At 35.1% G+C, this 24,283-nt stretch overlaps 1 protein-coding gene and 1 pseudogene across 1 annotated transcript in view; one reads left to right on the forward strand and one right to left on the reverse strand.

The window, feature by feature from the left end:
• The window catches only part of DACH2 (dachshund family transcription factor 2), an 845,266-nt gene that overhangs the window by 446,331 nt on the left and 374,652 nt on the right, over positions 1 to 24,283 (reverse strand). The gene's annotated exons all lie outside the window — the stretch shown is intronic.
• Positions 21,895 to 22,539, forward strand: LOC145714398 (small ribosomal subunit protein eS8 pseudogene; annotated as a pseudogene).

Consider the following 24,283-nt stretch of genomic DNA (forward strand, 5'->3'; position numbering starts at 1 on the left):
GGAAGCACTTTATGGTACTTGAAGAATCCTAATTCTGTGTATAATTTTTTTTAATGTTTATTTGTGAGACAGATAGAGTGTGAGCGGGGGAGGCGCAGAGAGAGAGGGAGACACAGAATCTGAAGCAGGCTCCAGGCTCCGAGCTGTCAGCGCAGAGCCTGATGTAGGGCTCGAACCCATGAACAATGAGATCATGACCTGAGCCGAGGCTCGAATTCATCCAAAAAGCATAATTTCACACACACCTATCCAGAGAATTTAGACAATGTTTTTTGGCTGATTCGTTGGTTGGTTTGGGGTTCTAAATTTTTTTTTCAAATTAATGTTTTGATGTAGAGTCTTAACTACCATATCAGAAACCTTTTTTTCTTTCAGGTACCTTTTTTAAAAAGGTAATTTAGGGGCACCTGGATGGCTCAGTTGGCTGAGCATCCGACTTCGGCTCAGATCATGATCTCACAGTTGGTGGGTTCAAGCCTTGCATCGCGCTCTGTGCTGACAGCTTGGAGCCTGGAGCCTAATTCGGATTCTATGTCTCCCTCTCTCTCTGCCCCACCCCACTCACACTGTCTCTCTCTGTCTCTTAAAAATAAACATTTTTTGAAAATTAAAAAAAAGAAAGCTTTAAGATGTAGCAAAAATAAAATGTCCCTAATTTTTCCAGATCTCAGTTTTCTTAGACTATTTTTGGGAAGAAAATGGTAAGCCTTTAACAGTATCATGTCTACCACCAAACAGATGCAAAGATACATTTTCTCCATGATCAAAAGCTGTTACAAAATACCTTTAACTTTTTATACATACTGACAAGAGAGTTCACTCCAGTTGTCCCAAAGGGAAAATGGTATGCTTATAAAACACCACATATAGGAAACAAGGAAGCAATCTAAATGACCTAACAGGATAAGCTATTTCCAGCATAGATCAACAACTGCCACAATATTTTGCATGAGTGTATATCTTAATGTTTAACATATTTGTTTCAGAATTCCACTGGCTGTAAAAAGTGACACCTGAACCAGGGACATTTCTCCCTTCATACAAAATCCTTTCTCCTCTCTTTCTAAAATTTGTCACCCATTTCTTTATCGGTTGGACATCCAGAAAACTCCTAAAGTTTATAGCAACTGGAAAATTTATATGGTCTTCTCACATTTATTTTATATAAGTTATATGCCTGTGTATTTGTGTAAGTGTATACTGCAGTAATAACAAGTGACTTATAGAAATTGAAATCCATAAAAATGTTTTGAGTGCCTACTACTACAAGGAATTGTGTTAAATGTTGTGAGAAATATAAAGATACTTTATACATGCATGTAAGAAAGATATACACATATACTAATGACTAAACTACTGATGTAAACAATGCATTTGGAGCACAAAAGATAGAGATAAATTTCAACCTGAGGAGATCAAAAGAGGTGGCATTTGATTTAGACTTTAAAGATGAGTAAGATAAATATGAAGACTTTTAAAAATGTGCATGCCTTGTAGAGGGTCCTATAAATCTTTCTCTGTATCATTCCAATTTTAGTATGTGTGTTGCTAGAAAAAAAAAAACAAATTCAAAACTAGCTTGAGAATCTCACTAATGTTCAAAGATGAAAAATAAGACTATGTGAGATAAACATTGTATTTCTAGTTATCTACTATTTTTCATGGTGTACAGATAGTTTAGTATCAACTGTGCTTTTATATGTGTCAAATATTGACCATGAGCCAATCTTGAAGTCTCTTCGGAAATATCTTGCTGCTGAAAATTAGCTAGAATATTAAGATAGCAACAACAATGGATTTATTCTATAAGAAAATAATATTTGTCTTTTATTTCAACTAGCAAAATCCTGATTTCTTTCTAACAGATAATAGTAATAGGTTTATATTACTTTTGTCATATAAATTTAATGTTAAACTTTATAAAAGGTAGAATTTTTACTATCTGGAATGGGAGTAAGTAGTACTATAAAACAAAATATTCAGTGTGCAGGCATAATGTTACTATCCTGGCTACAATGTAACCCTGAGAAAAACTATTTGAGTTTGGTTCTGAACAAAAGAATCTCTCATAGGTTATCAGTTTCAGTTAACAATGTTAGCAAAATAACTGATGTCAATGGATTCGATGCTCCAACATTCAGTGTTAGTTTTTCAAGCCTTCTTCAAATCTTCCACTTCTCAGCTCTGTTAAACTTCCATGGGTTTTAATTATGATCAAGAAGCTAACTGTAGTTGTATTATAGTAGAAAAAAATTTATACAGATTTTCAGAATAATTATTCATTACAACAATTAAACTGATTAATAACTATTTTTTTAATTCTAAATAATGCAGAGTAGTAGATACGTACAACATAAGGTTACTGTATCTGAACAGTTAGTGATCATTTACCGCTATAATGCTTTTGCCTTACAGGATACAGGTCTTAAATCATAACTGCTATTCACAACTAAAAATTGTCTTTTAGTATCTTTCCCTAAAGAGTAATGCATTATACCTGCCAAATTTCTCTCTTCAAGAAAGACACATTTCTCCTTCCTTCCAGGAAAAAAAAATGTTAAATGCTATACCCCAAAAACAGTTTTTTTTAAATTTTTCAGAGGCACACAGCCCTCATATTCAATAATGTCTTATTGAATGATTATAAAACAGTTTTTCATTCCCTTGCTTACTGTGGTTAAATTCCTAATTCTTAAAGAAAGGAAAATGTTTCTTCAGTGAAAAAGCATAGCAGAATTTAAACCAAAGGGAATTCAATTAATAACTTTAGTTGTTAATAAATTAAACTGCCACAATCCAAATAACACGACTGACATTTTACCACATATAGATCAACTCTAAGTTACTCATTATTTTAAACATTAATTAAAAGCATCGAACCCTAGGGGCGCCTGTGTGGCTCAGTCGGTTGAGCATCCGACTTTGGCTCAGGTCATGATCTCACGATCTGTGAGTTTGAGCCCTGCATCGGGCTCTGTGCTGACAGCTCAGAGCCTGGAGCTTGCTTCAGATTCTGTGTCTCCCTCTCTCTCTGCCCCTCCCCTGATCATGCTCTGTCTCTCTCTCTGTCAAAAATAAATAAATATTAAAAAAATTTTAAACCATCGAATCCTAGAGGAGAAAACAGGCAGCAACCTCTTTGACATTGGCCATAGCAAATTCTTACTAAATATGTCTCTAGAGTCAAGGGAAACAAAAGCAAAAATAAACTATTGGGACTTCATCAAAATAAAAACTTTCTGCACAGCGAAGGTAACAACAAAACTAAAAGGCAACGTTCAAAATGGGAGTAGATATTTGCAAATGACACATCTGATAGAGTTAGTATCAAAAATCTATAAAAAACATAGCAAACTCAACACCCAAAAATCAAATAATCCAGTTAAGAAATGGGCAGAAGTTATGAATAGACATTTTTCCCATGAAGACATCCAGATGGCCAACAGACACATGAAAAAAATGCTCAACATCACTCACCATCAGGGAAATACAAATCAAAACTACAATGAGATGCGACCTTACACCCTTTAGAATGACTAAAATTAACAACACAATAACAGGTGTTGGAGACGATGCCAAGAAAGGGGAACACTCTTGCACAGTTGGTGGGAATGCAAACTGGTGCAGCCACTCTAGAAAATAGTACAGAGGTTCCTCAAAAAGTTAAAAATAGAAATACCATATAATCCAGCAATTGCATTAGTAGGTATTTACCCAAAGGACACACACACACACACACACACACACACACACTGAAATATTACTCAGCCATCAAAAAGAATAAAAGCTTGCCATTTGCAATGATGTGGACAGAGCTAAAGAGTATTATGCTAAGTGAAATAAGTCAGCCAGAGAAAGACAAATACTTTATAATTTCACTCATATGGGGAACTTAAGAAACAAAACACATGAACATGGGGGGAAAGAGAGGCAAAGCAGAAAACAGACTCTTAATTATAGAAAACAAACTCAGCAGTGAGAAAGAATGAAATCTGGCCTTTTGTAGCAACGTGGATGGAACTAGAGAGTGCTATGCTAAGTGAAATAACTCATACAGAGAAATACAGATACCATATGTTTTAACTCTTATGTGGATCCTGAGAAACTTAACAGAAGACCATAGGGGAGGGGAAGGAAAAAAAAAAGTTATAGAGGGAGAGAGCCAAACCATAAGAGACTCTTAAAAACTTAGAATAAACTGAGTGTTGATGGGGGGTTGGAGGGAGGGGAAAGTGAGTGATGGGCATTGAGGAGGGCACCTGTTGGGATGAGCACTGGGTGTTGTATAGAAACCAATTTGACAATGAATTTCATATTAATATATATACATATATATATAATATTATTAATATATATATTCTGTTTGAGCAATAAAAAAAGTCAAAAAAAAAAAAAGAAAACAAACTGAAGATTACTGGAGAAGTGGGCAAAGTGACCAGTTAAATTGGTGATGGGTATTAAGGAGGGCACTTGTGATGAAAACTGAGTATTGTATGTAAGTGATGAATCACTAGATTCTACACCTGAAATTAATGTTGCACTGTATATTAACTAATTGGAACTGAAATAAAAACTTGGGAAAAAAGCAACTAGTGAATTAAAAGCTATTGTAAACCAGAAGTAAAGAGGAAAAAAGGTCTGTCAAATATTCACTATAAATAAAGTATTAAAGGGGAAAAACTCACAATGTTTTCAGTGTTCTAAGTTTATTTTTAAACATATCTTAAGGAGAGGAAGTATAAAATATTTTACTGTAAGAATGTGTGAACTGAACAAGATATCTGCTCAGTTTAGAGAATATTTTTATATACTAGTTTTTTCCCACTTTAATAGTTATAGAAATATCTATTAATTCAATTCCAGTTCTAACCATATCATGAGATTTAAAAACCCGTTCAGCTTATGGTTTAGTAAAAATAATAATGATAATAATAATGTGGAGAGTTGGATCCTATAAATTATAGCTCAGTAAGGCTTACTGAGTGTTTACATAATTATTTGGTTTAGTTCAAACACTTAATTTATATAATAGCCAAATATACTTATTTTCTATAATAGCAAAGGGTTAGACTAATGACTAAATCATATCACGGGGAAAATATCTTGTCTTTTGACATATCATGTGTACTTTAAGCATAACATCCTTCTACACTGTATTAATTTTCATTTTATTTCCTCTTTATATTTTATAACTAACAATTAATTTATGCAATAAATATGTTGTATAATATTTGTCTTCAAGAATCTGATGGCATTATAAGATATATCACTGGCTGTACAACTTGTGTGTTGGAAAAGACATTACCTACTAAGAAAGATAAATGCTCTATCCATGGGGACACTCTATCATATGTTGTTTAGGCAAGAAAATCATTAAAAATGACAAGAAGTATGTCAATCCAAATACAAAGATATTAAAAATGCTTAAATACATATATTGATAATCCACACAGTGCTAAAAGAGGCACAATAAACAAAGTATTTCCTAAATTATAACTTTAAGGAAGGTCATAATTCTTGTCCCAGGTATGACTAAATATGAAGCCTTTTTACCACTTCTTTTGCAATGGTCTCATCATAAGCACCCATCAATTTGGCTGTCCACACCCTTTTTCAATCACAATAAGATTAACAGTGCCACATCATAATATCTATTAAAACTATTACTTCCTGATATTATCTGTCAGGATAGCGATAGAATTTAGGCAAGAAACAGATATTGTTAAATTCCCATTGTCGAAATTGTAGGATAAGGTAGTAACAATCTCAATTCATTCATTTGATATGGCAAATAATTACTGAATTTTTAATATTTGCTGTTGATTAACACTCACTACAGATTTAGTAGAATTTGGAAACTGTGTATACACACACAGACATATACATACAAATAATATGTACGTATACACGTTTTCACATCAACAGAGCCTGGGAGAATGCATTTCATATGGTAAACTCTTAAATGTTTACAGAATGACGTAATGATTTAATTCACTCTAATTTTCCACTGGCAACTCCCTAAAAATTTATTGTCATATATCCCGTACCAACATTATTGTCTTTTTCAGACTCATTAGGGAGTGGGGATTGAAATGGAGGATACTAAACTTCTTTCAACTGCTAGTCCTTATTACTTTGCCCCACCCTTCCCTCTTAAATCACATATGCTAAATAAAGAGGCAACTTGTTAATTTCCAACATATTCGACAATGTCATATTATAACTGTCTTTTGGGCTTTGTTGGACTTTAAATACAAGTCTTCAACATAGTGAGAAAATACACTCCCTGACCTTGTTTGTGGGGTACATTAATTTCTGGGAGTAACAAGCATGGAATCGGCATATAGAATGGTATTCTATGGATGTCTTCACTGGAAATGAGATGAGTTTATATATTTAGCAAAATATTCAAAACAAAAAATTGGGAATATTTTCACTATCTTTCAAATGACAGCAAAATAAAAAGCATGCCTAACACCTTAAAAGAGTTAAATAAAATGTTTAGTTAAAAATGGAATAAAGAAAATTATAGATGGAAAACCAATAAGTAATACGAAAATAACAATATGAATAGAATGGGGAATAGCTTACAAAGTCTCAAATATAGCCAAATAAAGGGGAAACTCCCTAAACGATATCCAAGTATTTACTATGTTACTGTAGTCAGCAATACTCCAAAACCAAATTTCAAGTTAGTGGCTTTACATATTTCATAGTATTTTGCTTATATTCTATTTTATTTCATTATCCAAGCACTGATGAACTTGACCCATTACCTTTTGACAGTTACTATACATTTTTTGATTGACTATACTATCCAAATAAGAATGCATCAACTAAAGGTTGCTCTGGCAGTTCTTTCACATTTTTTTCATTTTTTTTTCTTTTCTTTTTTTCATTTGAGCATAGTTTACATACAATGTTACATTCATTTCAGGGGTACCATTTAGCGATTTGACAAATTTATACGTTATGCTATGTTTACCACAAGTATAGCTACCATCGGTCCTGTTACATCGCTATTACAATATCATTGACTGTATTCCTTATGCTGTGCTTTTCATTCCTGTGACTTATTCATTTCATAACTGGCAGCCTCTATTTCCCTCTCCCCTTCACCTATTTTGCCAAACCCCTGCCCCCCTCCCCTCTGGCAATCGTCAGTTTGTTCTCTGTATTTATAGGTCTGATTCTGCTTTTCATTTATTTATTTGCTCTTAGATTCCATTTATGAGTGAAATCATATGGTGTTTTTATTTCTCAGCCTAACATATCACTTAGCATAACACCCTCTAGGTCCATCCATGTTGTCTCAAAAGGCACAATATCATCATTTCTAGGGCTACATAATATTCCATTGTGTACATATTACATATTTTCTTTACCCATTCACCTACTGATGGACACTTAGGCTGCATCCACATCTTGACTATTGCAAATAATGCTGCAATAAGCATAGGGGTGCATATATATATTTGAATTAGGGTTTTCATTTTCTATGGCTAAAAACTCAATAGTGAAATTATTAGATCATATAGTATTACTATTTTTAATTTTTTGAGGAATCTCCATACTGTTTTCCACAGTGGCTATACCAAATTACATTCCTACCAACAGTGCACAAGTGTTCCTTTTTCTCCACATCCTCACGAACACTTTTTATTAATTGTTATTTTAATTTTAGCCATTCTAACTGGTGGAAGGTGATATCTCATTGTGGTTTTGATTTGCATTTTCTTGATGATTAATGATGTTGAGTATCTTTTCATGTGTCTGTTGGCCATCTCTGTATCTTTTTTGGAAAAATGTCTATTCAGGTCCTCTGCTCATTTTTTAATTGTTTGTTTTCTTGGTGTTAACTTGTATAAGTTCTTTATATAATTTGGATATGAACCCCTTATTGGTAATACAATTTGCAAATATCCTCTCCTATTCAGTAGATTGTCTTATGGTTTTCCTGATGGTTTGCTTCCCTGTGAAAAGGTTTTTATTTTGATGAAGCCTCAATAGTTTATTTTTTGTTTCCCTTGCCTTATGAGACAGATCAAGAAAAATGTTGCCATGGCCAATGTCAGAGAAATTATTGCCTGTGCTCTCTTCCAGGATTTTTATGGTTTGTCTCACGTTTAAGTCACTAATCCTTGTTCACTTTATTTTTGTGTATGGTGTTTGAAGTGGTCCAGTTTAATTCTTTAACATATAGCTGTCCCGTTTTCCCAGCACTGTTTATTAAAGAGACCGTCTTTTCCCCACTGTATATTCTTTCTTTCTTTGTCATAGACCAACTGATCATATAATCATAGGTTTATTTCTGGGCTCTCTATTCTGTTCCATTGAATGTGTCCATTTTTGAGCCAACACCAAACTGTTTTAATTACTACAGACTTGTAGTATATCTTGAAATCTGGTATTGTGATTTCTCCAGGTTTATTCTTATTTTTCAGGATTTCTTTGGCTATATGGGGTCTTTTGTGGTTCCATACAAATTTTCTATCACTTGTTCTAGTTTTGTAAAAAAAAAAAATGTGGTATTTTGATAGAGATTGAATTAAATCTTTGCAAATCAATCAATATCAAAAACCACATCAACAAACTGAAAGATAAAAATCATATGATCATCTCAATAGATGCATAAAAAGCATTTGACAAGATTCAGCATCCATTCATGATAAAAAATCAACAAAGTTGGGTTAGAAGGAACATACCTCAACATAATAAAAACCATATATGAAAAACCCACAGGTAATATCATACTTAATGCTGAAAAACTAAGAACATCCCCTCTAACATCAGGAACAAAATAAGAATGTCCACTCTCAACACTTTTATTCAACAGAGTAGTGGAAGTCCTAGCCACAGCACTCAGACAAGAAAAAGAAATAACAGCCATCCTTATTGGTAAAGAAGAACTTAAACTGTCACTATTTGAAGATGACAGACTCCATCAAAAAACTACTAGAACTGGGGGGCCTGGTGGCTCAGTTGGTTAAGCAGCCGACTTCAGCCCAGGTCATGACCTCATGCTCCATGAGTTCAAACCCCATGTCAGGCTCTGTGTTGAGAGTTCAGAGCCTGGAGCCTGCTTCAGATTCTCTCTCTCTCTCTCTCTCTCTCTCTCCCCCTCCCCTGCTCATGCTCTGTCTCTCTCTCTCTCTCTCAAAAATAAAGATGAAAAAATTTAAAAAAATACTTAGAACTAATGAACAAGTTCAGTAAAGTGGCTACAAAATTAATACCCAGAAATTAATAGTGTTGCTATACACTAATAATGAAGTAGCAGAAAGAGAAATGTAAAAGAAAACAACAACAAAAAACACCTTTCACAATTGCACCAGGAAGAAAAACATGCATAGGAATAAATTTAACCAAAGAGGTGAAAGATCAGGATCTGTACTCCAAAAATCATAAAATGCCCATATTACCCAAATCAAACCACATTTTTCATTCTTTTTTTTAAATTTTTTAATATTTATTTATTATTGAGAGACAGAGAGACACAGAGCATGAGCAGGGGAGGGGTAGAGAGATGGGGAGACACAGAATCTGAAGTAGGCTTCAGGCTCTGAGGTGTCAGTACAGAGCCTGACACGGGGATCGGACTCACAAACTGCGAGATCATGACCTGAGCTGAAGTTGGTCACCTAACCAACTGGGCCACCCAGGCGCCCCTCCACATTTTTCATTCTTAGGCAGAATTGGGATTTTATAATTACTTCTGGTTGTTGATAACCAGAAACAACAAGGTACTTAAGAAAAAAAGAAAATTCAGCATCATTTCTGCTGGTGATTTTATACTTAGAACATTTTTCTAAATTACAATATTAGGTATTTGATACCAGTTCTCCTAACATGTAAAAAGTGACATATAACAACAGCTGTATGACCATGAAGAAGGCTCATCAACCATAATCTTCCTATCATTGGAAAGTGCCTATCCCACTTCTAACATCCAACAATTCATCCATGTAGCCTACTGCTTTTGCTACAATATTAGGTTTGCATTTATATTGCGCATCTATGAGGCACCACATAGCACAGTCTTCAACCCTTCCAAACTTCTTGCCCCAAATTGGGAAAGTAAAATGTTTCTCTCAAGGTCTTCATGGTTACCTTCAAGGATCATGGACAAGTCAATGACATAGTCAAAATAAATATATTATCCAATATTTGTATTCTACTATAACAGCCCAACTGCAAAGCTCTTCAGTTCATCCATCTATCCTGAAAAGGAATATATCTAAACAAACTGTCTATTGAGATTCAGACTGGGGAACTCTTTCTGAGGTAATAAATACTCTAAACCATATCTTAAAAGCCAAAAGGAATCTAGTCAGTGCATGAAAGGCTTAAGACATCAACTCTATATCCCACAATATTATATGCATATCTCTTCCAGGTTGTCAAAAGTATTCCTAATTTCATTGGAATGGTGCCCCTTAGTTCAAAGAGCCTATATGTATCTATCATAATCTATGGTATCTGAATGTGAACTCCACTACTTAGGAATGTCACAAGTTCAAATCCATTGTCTTGGTTGCTTCAAGCATCTAAAAATGACAAGATGGACATCCCAGCCTCCTTTCAAAACTGAACAGCTAGGAACACACAAGTATTTCTAAAAGTATCACGACATAGTGTTTGCAAAGGAGACAAATGTAGCTCATCTCTGTTTTGCACATGGATAGCCATGCAAATCTCTGTCCCCATTTCTTTTATTGAAAGGATAGATGAGTTCCAAGTACACCAAACCCCCCCCCCAATTTGTGGTTTCTAATTTAGTGAAATTTTATGACATTATCAGCTATTTTGCTATTTGTCTCTGTGTGTGAATTTTAAACTGAACTGTATTTCAATTTTTATATTTTCAATAGACTAAAAATCAAATATTGTCATGGAAAATCCCTGAAAAAAAAACTATCCATATTCTTTCTTACAGAGAAAAAAGCAATATAAATTTATAAAACTATTTAGTTTTGAATTATGGTTTGTAGATATATTGGAGTCAAGAAACTGAGTTCATTTCTGTTCTTAATAATATATCTTTTTTCATTATTAAGAGGCTTTTACTTTTAATCATTTTAATTCATTGTAAGTCTTCCTATTCTTAACAGCCAAAAGCTATTCATCCTTCTATGAACTCTCTACCACTATCCCCAATCTTTATCAACCTGTCTTAAGGCATTTACACTTCTTACCTTTTATTTAATACATACATAAATACATGTATTATTTCTCCCACTAGATTCATCAAGAAGCAGGCAGAAACTAATTCTGTGCCAACATATACTTTACAATGCTCAGTATAGTTCTTTGAATATTATCATATACATGAAAATATAATTGTAGATATATGATGGGCTGAAAGATAGCTAACATGTTTCTCAAAGTGCAATAATTAACAAGATTTTTCAATAAAAAGGATATTGTGGTTAGTGTCTGTAATTGAGCTTTACCATTAGAATATACTCAAAAGTAACAATTATCATTATACTTAAAGACCTATGGTTTAAAATCCTGCCATAATTTGAACAATTTCCTAGATTTGTATATACAAGTTTGTAACAGAATAGGATCAGCAGAGATCTTGCTATAGCTTAGTCATTGCTCCAAACATAATTAACTATTGTGCCAAACTAGAGATGCAGAGAGCAAATGTAATTGAAATGAAATGAGTACTGATTTCAAGATATTTCTTGAATTGTTTTATCATACCAAGTCTTCCTCAAAGTTAAATAGAATTCCACAGAGAATTTGTTTAATTGAGGATTTAAAGTAGTTGTTTTTTTCACTTAATCATGGCTTTCTGTACTATTACCAAGCATTTCCTGCCAGCTCCACAAATAAGCAAAACAATCAAGTACCATTCAAAAATATGTACTGTGAAAAAGTAAAAAAAATTATACCATATATATATATATATATGTATATACATATATATGGTATATGTATGTGAGTATGTGTATAACTATTGTGATAGGAAACAGCTTACAATGATGAATGAATAGGTATTCTGCAATTCTTCATTGAAACTTCAGACTTGTATTTTTTGCAAAAAGGCCTAAGGAATATATTAATTAGGTGAACAATATGCTTGCAAGTTTGCTCTTGCAAAAATGTTCTCATTGCAATGGGAAAGTCATATGATGCCAGCTGACTTTAAAAAAAATAATGTTTATTTTTGAGAGAGAGAGAGAGAGAGAGAGTGAGCAGGGGAAGGGAAGAGAGAGAGGGAGACACAGAATTCGAAGCGGGCTCAAGGCTCTGAGATGTCAGCATAGAGCCCACACAGAGTTCAAACTCACAAATGATAAGATCATGACCCGAGCCAAAGTTGGACGCTTAACCAACTGAGCCACCCAGGTGTCCTGACAACTGACTTTCTAATTTCAGTTTTGTATTCTCTGAGTTCATCATCTGCACTGATTTTACTGTATTCATTCTTCTTTCATGGCAGTGTCATCTGCACTGACTTCACTACATTCATTCTTCTTTTATGGCAATGTAATGCAAAAATGTGACAACCAAAACCACTCCCAAAGAAGGAGTGTGCTCTATTCTAAGGAACATATTTGTTTTATACAAAAATACATCAAAGTGAAATGTAAAGAATCTATTCAAATTCTCAGAGGGCTTCCAGGAAGATGGCAGAGTAAGAGAACCCTAAGTTCTCTAACCCTAAGTAACCCTAAGTTACTCCATCCTAAGTTTACAACTAAATTTCACTCATCCAAATCAATAAATGGGAGACTGCTCTGAAGACTAATAGAACAAACTCCACAACTAAATGTAGAGAAAGAGCCACATTGGAAAGATTAGAAAAGGCAGAAATGGTGGTCAAGAGCTGCCCACAAAAGGGACGGAACTGAGGTCCTTGAGAGGAAAAAGAACCAGGGAGCCACACAGGGGAGATGAATCCCCATAACATCTAGCTTTGAAAATCAGAGAGGCTGAATTATGTGAGTTTGTATAACCAGCAGGATTTGGAGCCAATACTTGGAGCCTGGAGCTTTAAAAGTCAGTGGAATCATCACTGGGTGAACCATGAGGTCAAGGTCCCTGCCCTTAAAGAGACAACAGCACAAGAAGAGGCAACATAAAAAGAACGCTTGCAGAATCAGAGGGAGATCTGCTTATATTGATTTCAAAGCATGTTGGGGGGTGATTCTGGAAACAAAGGAGCCAGCAGCCACCATTTTCATCCCCTATCCCCCAACATAATCACAAAGCCACATGTGGAGGTGGTACTGCACAGACACTTGCTACCCAAACTGCTAGCAGAACACCATGCCCACAAGTTCTCCTGAGGCCTCCTCCATGCCAAGCTTGCTGGACTCAGCCTTGGGATCAACACAATTTTTGTTAATGCTGCATGCTCTGCCCAGCCACCACACACAAGTGTGGCTTTCCTCAGCCACTACACTCTGTGCCCAGCCACAACACACACAGATGCCGCATGCCACACTCAGCCACCAGGCATACAGACATTGTGCCCAGCCATGTGCACACAAAGGCTGCAGGGCCCTAGCCTACTGTACACCACATCCTCAGCTATATCCCTAGTTCTAGGGATCGCCTAGAACTAGCAACTCGGTGCAAATTTTCCTACACTGCCACCCCAACCCGAGAACTTCTGCTGTCATGCCCCTTCAGAGGCAGCCTGCCTGGATTTCACTAACATCACAGAGAGCAAGCACAACCAACAACAGGCAAAGAGTCAATGCAGACATCTGGACTGAAAGGAAAAGTGACTTAGGTACAAAGCGCAACACAAGCAACACACATAGCAATCTCACATGAAGTGCCAGGTTCTGGTGAATAGGGGAAACTGCACGACAGGACACTACAGGACCTCTTCTTCATAAAATCACTGAAGTCAAGAGCAGAAGACATAGCTAACTTCCCTAACACAAAGAGACAGACATAGGGAGGTAGACAGAATGAAGAGACAGAATAAAACTTCCCACATGAAATAACATGACAAAATTATAGCAGGATATCTAAGCTAAAGAAAAATAAGCAATATGCCTTATATAGAATTTAAAGTAATCATCATAAATAGGGGTGCTTGGGTGGCTCAGTAGGTTAAGCATCTGATTCTTGATCTCAGCTCAGGTCTTGATCTCAGGAATTGGGCTCCACACTGGGCTTGCAGCCTGCTGAATGAATAGGTAGATAGATAGATGATAAAATAGTCATCATCAAGATACTTACTGGATATTGGAGAAAGATGGCAGCAAAGTAGGAGGACCCTAGGCTACTCTGAGCCCACGAACACAATTAAATAAACTTTACACCATCCTAAATACCCCAGAAAACCTGAAGACTCACAGAACTAACTCCACAACAAAAGGGAGAGAAGAGGCCACACTGAAGAAAGTAGGAAGTGTGGAGACATGGTTTAGGGGGGCTGGAGGTAGGTATGGTCACTGAGAAATATGTAGGGAGGACACAGAGAGAGGACACAGAGAGAGGACACAGAGAGGACACAGAGAGGACACAGAGAGAGGACACAGAGAGAAATATGTAGGGAGGACACATTTCCCTACAGAAATGTGTAGGGAGGACACAGAGGAACACACAAGGAGAATATTTCCTCATAATCATTGGCTTGGAAAATGAGCTCAGATGTTTTTCATGAGTTTCTGCTACCAGTAGGGCTAAAAGCCTGGTATTTTAAATGTCAGTGGGCTTGGCTGAGACACAACTTGGAGGGCACTGCTCTGCTCTTGGAAAGAAGGCAGGCAAACAATCCAGGGGCAAACAGTGTGAAAACATCAATCTGTAGAACAATTGGAGCACACAGAGGGACTATTATTCACTCTTTCCAGAGTATGTCCCTGAGAGGGAGCATTTATGGAGACACCTCTCCAGGAACAGAAAAAGCTGATTGGCATAATTTCTCTACCCCACTCCTCAGCATAAACACAGAGCTACCTGCAGGAAGCAGCCTAGCACCAACACTGGCTGCCTATCTGCTGACACAAAACCCAAATCCCCTGAGCTCAAGTTAGACTGCCTTTCTTAGTCATGTTTTCCTGAGTCTCATCCCAGAGTACCCCTACTCCAGAAGACAAGCAAAACTATGGCCCACACAATCTCTACCAAACAGAGAGTTCCGAGGGTCTTAGTTCTGGTGGAAGAGGTGTCAGGTCTCATTTCACAACAGACCAAAGCATACCTAGTTAAAACACACCACATTCATGAAAGAGATAAAAAATATCAACAGCAGGCAATGAGAGCCTCTACATACAACTGATCTGAAGGATAGAGCAGCCAAAACACAATAGCTCAGTGCATGCAACACACACTAGAGGCACTACCTGAAGTGCCAGGCCCTGGGAATACAGAAACTCTTCTTCATAAGGCCATTAGTTTCAGGAGCATGAGACATAACTGGATTTTCAAAAACAGAGAATACAGAAACTTGGACAAAATTCAATGACAGAGGAAATTTTCCCAAATGAAAGAACAAAATAAGGCCATGGCCAGAGATCTAGGTGAAACAGATATAAGTTATAAGCAAGATGGAGAATTTAAGGACACAATCATAAGGATATTAACTAGACTTGAGAAAAGAAGATGTGAGTAATAAATTCACCACAGAGATAAGTAAGTTTAAAAAGAAAATCAGAGATTAAGAATTCAATAAACAAGATTGGAAACAGGATTGATGCAATGAACAGCAAGTTGGAAGAAGCAGAGGACATAAAAGAGAAAATAATGGAAAGTAATTAAAATGAACAAAAGACAGGAAGAATTACACAACACAAGAAACATTTAGGAAACTCAGTGACTACATCAAATATAATAACATTTGTATTATAGGACATCAAAAAGAAGAAGATGGAGAAAAGGGGACAGAAAATATATTTGAAGAAAAAATAGCCAAAAAATTACCTAATATGAAGAAAAAGTCATACATATCCAGGAGGTACAGAGAACTCTCATCAAAATCAACAAAAGCAGGTCAACACCAAGACATATTGTAATTAAATTTACAAAAAAAGTTAATGAACAAAACATTCTTTTTAAAAATGTCTTTAATGTTTATTTCTCAGAGAGAGAGAGAGAGAGAGAGAGAGAGAGAGTGAGTGGGGGAGGGGCAGAGAGAGAGGGAGACACATAATCCAAAGCAGGTCCAGGCTCTGAGCTGTCAGCACAGAGCCCAATGTGGGCTTGAACTCACGAACTATGAAATCATGACCTGAGCCAAAGTCAGATGCTTAACTAACTGAGACACTCAGACACCCCCAAAACATTCTTTAAGGAGCAAAATAAAAGAAGTCCTTAACTCACAGGAGAAAACTCAAAAGACTAGCTGGAGATTTCTCACCAGAAACTTGAGAGACAGAAGAGAGTGGCATGATAAATTCAAAGTGTTGAATGGGAAAAATATGCAGCCAAGAATATGATATCCAGCAAGGCTATCATTCAAAATAGAAGGAGAGATAGTTTCCCAGACAGACAAAAATTAAAGGAGTTCGTGACCACTACCCCAGCCCTGCAAAAAAATTAAATGGTAATCTTTGAATAGAAAAGACACACAAAAATTGACAAAGGCAAGAAAAGATCAGAGAAAAATCTCCAGAAACAATGACAAAACAAGTTATAAAATGGCACTAAAAACATATCCATCAATAATTACTTTGAATGCAAATGCACTAACTGCTCCAATCAAAAGAAATAGAATATCAGAATGAATTAAAAAAAACAAGTCTCATCTATATGCTTCTGACAAGAGACTCATTTCAGGCCTAAAGACACCTGCAGATCAAAAATGACAGGATGGAGAAATATCATGCAAATGGATAACAAAAGAAAGCCAGAGGAGCAATACTTATAAGGGACAAACTACACCTTAGAACAAATACTGCAACAAAAGATAAAGAAGGGAACAATATCATAACAAAGGGGACACTCAAACAAGAAGATCTAACAATTATAAATATTAATGGACCCAACATGGATGAACTGAAATATATAAAATAATAATAAATATTAAGGAATGAATTGATGATAACACCAGAATAGTAGAAGAGCTTAACACCCCACTCACATCAATGGATAAATAATCCAGTGAGAAAATCAACAAGGAAACAATAACTTTGAATGACACACTGGACCAGATGAACTGAACTGAGCATTCCATCCGCAAATGTCAGAATACAAATTCTTTTCATGTGTGCATGAGACATTCTCCAGAATAGATCAAATATTAGGCTACAAATCAGGCCTCAACCATACAAAAATATTTAAATCATACCATGCAAATTTTCTTACCACAATGCAATGAAACTAGAAGTCAACCACAAGAAAAAAAAATTAGAAAGATCACAACTACATGGAGGTTAAACAACATGCTGCTAAATAATGAATGGTTCAACCATGAAATCAAAGAAGAAATTTTAAAAAATACATAGAAACAAACAGAAATGTAAACAAAATGGTCCAAAACCTTTAGGATGCAGCAAAAGCAGTCCTAAGAGGGAAGTATATAACAATACAGGCCTAACTTAAGAAGCAAGAAAAATCGCAAATAAACATCCTAACTTTATATCTAAAGGAACTACAAAAACAAACAAAGAAAACGTGAAACCAGCAGGAGAAAGGAAATAATAAAGATTAGAACATAAATAAATAATATAAAAACTAAAAAACAAAAGAGCAGATCAATGAAACCAGGAGATGGCTCTTTGAGAAAATTAATAAAATGTATAGACCTACAGTCAGAATTACCAAAAAGAAAAGAGAAAGGACCCAAATAAACAAAATCACAAATGAGAGTGGAGAGATAACAACCAACACCACAGAAATACAATAAGAGAATATTATGTAAAACTATATGAAACAAATTGTACAACCTGGAAGAAATGGATAAATTCCTAGAAACATACAAACTACCAAAATGAAACGGGAAGAAATAGAAAATTTGAACACACTAATAACCAGAAAAAAATTGAGTCAATAATCCAAAAACTCCCAGCAAACAAAAATCCAGGGCTAAATGGCTTCAAAGGAGAATTCTATCAAACATTTAAAGAAGGGTTAATACCTATTTTTCTCAAACTATTCCAAAAAGTAGAAAAGAAGGTATAACTTCTGAACTCATTCTATAAGATCAGCATTACCCTGACACCAATACCATGTAAAGACTCCATTAAAAAAGAATGACAGAGGCACCCGAGTGGCTCAGCTGGTTAAGCATCTGACTTCAGCTCATGTCATGATCTTGCAGTTCGTGAGTTAGAATCCTGCGTTGGGCTCTGTGCTGACAGATCAGAACTTGGAGCCTGCTTCAAATTCTGTGTCTCCTTCTTTCTCTGACCATCCCCCACTCAACTCTCTTTCTCAAAAATAAATAAAAACATTAAAAAAAGAGAAAATGGCAGGCCAATATCCCTGATGTATATGTATGCAAAAATTCTCAACAAGATACTAGCAAACCAAATGCAACAGTACATTCAAAGAATCATTCACTATGATAAAGTGGGATTTATTCCTGGGTTGCAAGAGTGGTGCAGTATTCACAAATCAATCAATGTGATATGCCACATTGATAAAAGAAATGATAAGAACCGTATGTTGTTTCAATAGATGAAGAAAAAACATTTGAGAAAGTATAACATCCATTCATGATAAAAAACCCTAATCCAAGTAGAGATAGAGGGAACATATCTCAACATAATAAAGGCCATCTATGTAAAACCTACAACTAATATTATCCTCAAGGTGAAAAATCTGAGAGTTTTACCACCAGCGTCAGGAACAAGACCGAGATGTCCACTCTCACAACTGTTATTCAACATAGTACTGGAAGTCCTAGCCACAAGAATCAGACAACAAAAAGAAATAAAAGACATCCAATCCTTTCCGGAAAAAGTAAAACTTTCACTATTTCTAGATGACACGATATTCTGTATAGAAAACCCAAAAGACTCCACTAAAAACTGCTGGAACTGATAAAAAAATCCAATAAACTTGTGGGATGTAAAATCAATGTACAGAATTCTGTTGCATTTCTATACACCAATAGTCAAATAGTAGAAGGAAAATTAAGGAATCCATCCCATTGACAATTGCACCAAAAATAGTAATATACCTGGAAACAAACCTAACCAAAAAGGTGAAAGACCTATGCTCTGAAAACTATAAAACACTGATGAAAAAAAAAAATAAAGATGACAAAAAAGAAATGAAAAGACATTCCATGCTCATGTATTAGAAGAACAAATATTGTTAAAATGTCTAAACTACCCAAAGAAACCTACACATATAATACAATCCCTATCAAAATACCGTCAGCATTTTTCAGAGCTAGAACAATCCACAAATTGGTATGGAACCATAAAATACTCTGAATCAGCCAAAGCAACCTTGGAAAAGAAAAGGAAAGTAGGAGGCATCATAATTCTGGATGTCAAATTATATTACAAAGCTGTAGTGATCCACACAGTATTGTACTGGCACAAAAATAGACACATAGTTCAATGGAACAGAATGGAAAACCCAGAAATCAACCCACAACTATATAGTCAATTAATCTTTGACAAAGCAAGAAAGAATATCCAATGAGAAGACAGTCTCTTCAACAAATGGCCTTGGAATAACTGGACAGCAATATGCAAAAGAATGAAACTGAACAACTTTGTTACATGATACATAAAAAATAAATTCAAAGTGGATGAAAGACCTGAATGTGGGACCTGAAACCATCAAAATCCTAGAAGAGAACACAAGCAGTAACCAATTTGATATTGGCCATAGCAACTTCTTTTTAGATATGTCTCTGGAGTCAAGGGAAACAAAAGACAAAATAAACTGCTGGAACTTCATCAAAATAAAAATATTATGCATAGTGGAGGAAGCAATCAACAAAACTATAAGGCAACTGGTGAAATGGGAGAAGATATTTGAAAATGGCATACCTGATAAAGGGTTAGTATCCAAAATCTATAAAGAACTTATCAAACTCAATATCCCAAAAACAAATAATCCAATTAAAAAATAGCAGAAGCCATGAATCGAAATTTTTTCCCAAGAAAACATACAGATGGGTAACAGATACATGAAAAGATGATCAACATCACTGATCATCAGTGAAATACAAATCAAAACCACAATGAGATATCACCTCACACCTGTCAGAATAGTTAAATTCAACAACACATGAGAAAGAATAGGTGTTGGTGAGAATGTAGAGAAAGGAGAATTCTCTTGCACTGTTGGTGGGAATGCAAACTGGTGAAGCCACTTGGAAAACAGCATGGAGTTTCCTCAAAAAATTAAAAATATAACTACTCTACTATCCACCAAATGCACTTCTAGGTATTTATCCAAAGAATAAAAAATACTAATTCAAAGGGATACATGCGCCTCCAATGTTTATAGCAGTATTATCTACATTAGTCAAATTGTGGAAGGAACCCAAATTTCCACCAACTGATAAATGGATAAAGACGAATTGGAATATATATATACAGTAAAATATTACTCAGCCACAAAAAAAGAATTAAATCTTGCCATTTGCAATGATGGGGATGAAACTAGAGAATATCATGCTAAGCAAAATAGAGAAAAACAAACACCATATGATTTCATTTATATGTGGAATATAAAGAACAAAACAAATAAGCAAAAGGGGGGAACAGAGGGAGGGAGGCAATCTGAGAAACAGACTCTCAAGTATACAGAACAAATTGATGATTACTAGCAGGGAGGTGGGCAGGGAGATTGGTGAAATAGGTGATGGGGATTAAGGAGTGCACGTGTGATGAGTACCAGGTGTTTTATTGAAGGGGTGAATCACTATATTCTAAACCTAAAACTAACATTACACTGTATATTAACTAACTGGAATTTAAATTAAAACTGAAAAAAAACATTGAAAAAATATACTCACTGTATGTCAGTAAAGGGTAGAGGACATCAGTGAGACCCTTGACAAAGAGATAAAAAATAACATATCAGAGATGAAGTACTCAATAAATGAAATTAAAAATATAACAGATGGAATAAATAATAGGCCACAGGAAGCAGAACATATCAATGACCTGGAAGATAGAGTAATTGAAAATAATAAAGCTGAGCATGTAAGCAATAAAACAAATACTGAATAACGAGAATAAACTTTGAGAATCAGTTCCTCCAAAAGGTAGTAACATTTGCATTATAGGGATCCCAGAAGGAAGAGAGAGAAAGATGGGCAGAAAATGTATTTGAAGAAATAATACGGGAAAATTTCCCAAATCTGGGGTAGGAAACAGATCCAGATTCAGGAGACACAGCAATCCTCCAACAAATTCAACCCAAGGAGTCCACACCAAGACATATAGTAATTAAAATGGCAAAAACTAGTGATAAAGAAATGATTGGAAAGATTATAAGGGAAGAAAGTTACATACAGAGAAACCCCATAATGATTTCAGCTTATTTCTAGCAGAAACTTTGCAGGCCAGAAGAGAGTGGCATGATGTATTAGAAGAGCTGGAAGATAAAAATCTGCAACCAAGATTACTCTATCCAACAAGGATATCATTCAGAATAGGAGACATAAAGAATTTCCCAGATAAACAAACTTAAAAGAAACAAAGGTAAACAAATCTCCATGACTTTCATGACCACTAAAAAAGCCTTACAAGAAATGTTAAGTAGGTCTCTGTGAGTAGGAAAAAAAAGCAAGAAAAATAGAAAGCACAAAATAAAAGGATGTTAAAGATGATATCAGATATCTGAACCACGAAGGGGAAAAGAATAAAGAATGAGTTCAAAAATAAGCAACCATCTACTTAATAGAGACTGTTATATGCAGAAGAAGTTATATATAAACCAAATGTTAACCACAAATCAAAAATTAAAAAAAAATAGTAATACCTCTTTTGCAGCTAGTACAAAGTAATGGGAATCTCTCAGGACACCTGGCACAATCACCACAATACTGGGGGCAAGGGAAAGCCTTACCACAAAAAGCAGAAGAGCTTGGATGCCCCACTGCCAACACTGAGATTGGCCCCTGCCACATACACACAGTCCACATTTGGGGAGGCAACAAGAAGAACCATGCCTTGAGGCTGGATGTGGGGAACTTCGCTTAAGACTATAGGTATTGTATGTACAAAACAAGGATTATTGACGTTGTCTACAATACATCCAACAATGAACTGGTCTGCACCAAGACCCTGGTTAAGAACTATATCATGCTCATTGACAGCACACAGGACCCACAGTGGATTGAGTCCTGCTACGCACTGCTCCTGGGCCACAAGAAAGGGCTCAAGCTGACAAAGGAAGAGATTTTAAACAAAAAAAAACTATCAAAAAAAGAAGAAATATGATGAAAGGAAAAAGAAAGTCAAAATCACCAGTTTTCTGAAGGAGCAGTTCCAGCAGGAAAAGCTTCTTGCATACATCACTTCAAGACCAGGCCAGTGTGGTCAAGCAGATGGCTACATGCTAGAGGGCAGGGAGGTAGAGTTTAATCTGATGAAAATAAAACTCAGAAAGGCAAATATATCTTCCTCACGCCTATATCTGGTCATGTAATAAAGGTGTTTATTGTTCTAAAAAAAGCAGTAATAGATATGCAAAAAATAAAAAGTAAGAAACCAAAGTATATCACTAAAGAAAATCAACAAACCATAAAAGAGAGAAAGAGAAGAAACAGAAAAACTACAAAAACAACCACAAATCAACTAACAAAATGTCAATAAATACATATGTATCAATAATTACTTTGAATGTAAATGGACTAAATGCTCCAATCAAAATACATAGGGTATCAGAATGGATAAAAAAAAAAAAAAACTCATCTATATGTTTCCTATAAGAGATTAATTTTACACCTAAAGACACTTGCAGATTGAAAACGAGGGGATGGAGAAACATTTATCATGTAAATGGAGGTCAAAAGAAAGCTAGAGTAGCAATACTTATATCACACAAAATAGACTTCAAGACAAAGTCTGTAACAAGAGATGAAAAGGGACACTATATAATAAAAAAGGAGACAATACACCAGGAAGATATAACAATTGTAAATATTTATGCACCCTAAATGGGAACACACAAATACATAAAACATTTAATAACAAACATAATGAAATTAATCAATACTAATACAACAATAGAAGGGGTTTTAACACCCCATTTTCATCGGTGAACATAACATCTAAGCACAAAATAAACAAGGAAATGGTGACTTTGAATGACATACTAACCATATTGATTTAACATAGGTTGAAATGGAACATACCTCAATATAATAAAGACCATATATAAAAATCCCATAGTGAGCATCATATTAAATGCTGCAAACCTAAGAGCTTCCCTCCTAAGTTCAGGAACTAGCCAAGGGTGTCCACTCTCACCACTTTTATTCAACATAGTCTTAGTCACAGCAATAAGACAAAAAAAATTAATAAAAGACATCCAAATTGGTAAGGAAGAACTGAAACTTTCACTATTTTCAGATGACATGATACTATATACAGGAAACCTTAAAGACTCTACCAATAAATTGGTAGAACTGATAAATGAATTTATAAAAGTCACAGGATACAAAATCAATATACAGAAATATGTTGCATTTCTTTACACTAATAATGAAGTAGCAGAAAGAGGAATTAAGAAAACAATCCCATTTACAATTCCACAAAATGTAATAAGATACCTAGGAATAAGCCTAACCAAAGAGATCAAAAACTTGTATTCTCAAATTTATAAACATTGATAAAAGAAATTGAAGATGGCACAAAGAAATGGAAAAACGTCCATGCTCATGGATTGGAAAAACAAATATTTATAAAATGTCTCTAATTCCTAAAGCCATCTACACATTTAAAGTAATCCATATCAAAATACCAATAACATTTTTCACAGAGCTAGAAGAAACAATTCTTAAATTTATGTAGAACCACAAAAGACCCCAAAGAGCAAAAGTAATTTTGGTAAAGAAAAGCAAAGCTAGGGGCATCACAATTCCAGACTTTAAGTTATACTAGAAACATTTAGCAACTAAAGCAGTATGGCATAGGCATTAAAATAGGTGAATAGATCAATGGAACAGAATAGAAAACCCAGAAATAAACCCACAGTTCTATGGTCAATTAGTCTTTGACAAAGCATGAAAGAATACCCAATGGGAAAAAAAAGAACACAGGCAGTAAGTTCTCTGACATCAGCCATTGCAACATTTTTCTGGATATGTCTCCTGTGTCAAAAGAAATAAAATCAAAAGTAAACTATTGGGATTACATCAAAATAAAAAGCTGCTCTATTTATTTATGCA

The sequence above is a fragment of the Panthera onca genome, chromosome X (genome assembly GCF_046562875.1).
Source record: "Panthera onca isolate mPanOnc1 chromosome X, mPanOnc1 haplotype 2, whole genome shotgun sequence".
In the NCBI taxonomy this organism is placed as follows: Eukaryota; Metazoa; Chordata; class Mammalia; order Carnivora; family Felidae; genus Panthera; species Panthera onca.